General features: G+C 36.6%; 1 protein-coding gene and 1 long non-coding RNA gene across 7 annotated transcripts in view; one reads left to right on the top strand and one right to left on the bottom strand.

The window, feature by feature from the left end:
- LOC113206571 (CUGBP Elav-like family member 3) overlaps positions 1 to 1,056 on the bottom strand; it is a 299,180-nt gene that overhangs the window by 82,451 nt on the left and 215,673 nt on the right. The gene's annotated exons all lie outside the window — the stretch shown is intronic.
- On the top strand, positions 7 to 532 carry LOC113206572 (uncharacterized). Its single transcript, XR_008011436.1, has 2 exons — positions 7 to 271; positions 349 to 532. It is a non-coding gene; the product is annotated as an uncharacterized LOC113206572 (long non-coding RNA).

Here is a 1,056-nt window from a genome sequence, read left to right as displayed (position 1 = left end):
GGCTCCTCAACTTTTGGGGGAGGACTACATGTTGTTCATGCACTGATGCATTTGATGTTTGTGTAAAGGCTTGTAAAGGCAAATATAACTTCTATTTTTGTTTTCACACACAGGCTGCAATGGTAACAGAGGAGGATATTTTTGATGATGTTGGTCCCTCTGATGTTAGAGTCTTAGTGTGAACCCTACACCTCCCTCCGTTCAATCTACTCCACTGGATCTAAGTTGCGTGGCAACTACTGTTGTACCATGGAACGCAACAAGCCCTGAGGTAAGCAAATTGTATTATTCTTCTATTCATATTTTAATTGGAGCATTGATTATATCCATGTCTTTGTTGTTACGCAGCGAATGCTTGAATCAGACAACTGAATTTCCGAATTTTCCTTATCGGCACATACAATTGTAATTTTACTACTAGCTGTATTGAATGATCAATATTATTTTGTAGTTATTTGGTCTGCTGACCAGTGCTTATTGTTACTACTTAGTAAAACCTACTTGTTTTTATAATAAACCTTTTAAACAAGCATTTTTATTCCAAATGATTTTCCCTGAACTTCTATTATTAAAAATGTGTTGATTATGCTTTAACTTATTTGGTGATTGTCAAGGCAACTATGGGAGAAGTGAAAAGATAATTATGTTCCACTCACAGAAAATTTAATGACAGCAAAAGTCAAATTATCATACACAATTATAAAAGATGTATAGGAACTTCCTTAAATTATACAATTTCAATACAGAAAAGACTGAACAAAATATGGCAACCCAACTTCAACAGCAGCTGTTTAAGTTTTTTTGGCTTTTTCTCTTCGGTAGCAGACATTGGTCAAGAGGCTGAAGTGCTGGGTAAAGCCTTTGTGGTGGGTGACCTTCTTGATTTAACAGAAGCGGCTTCGCTTGAGAGGTACTTAGATCCAGTGGAGTAGATTGAACGGAGGGAGGTGTAGGGTTCACTCTAAGACTCTAACATCAGAGGGACCAACATCATCAAAAATATCCTCCTCTGTTACCATTGCAGCCTGTGTGTGAAAACAAAAATAGAAGTTATAT

This window comes from Frankliniella occidentalis, unplaced genomic scaffold, assembly GCF_000697945.3.
Source record: "Frankliniella occidentalis isolate FOCC.00 unplaced genomic scaffold, Focc_3.1 Scaffold110, whole genome shotgun sequence".
Classification (NCBI taxonomy): domain Eukaryota; kingdom Metazoa; phylum Arthropoda; class Insecta; order Thysanoptera; family Thripidae; genus Frankliniella; species Frankliniella occidentalis.
This window is presented reverse-complemented; position numbering and strand designations above follow the sequence as displayed.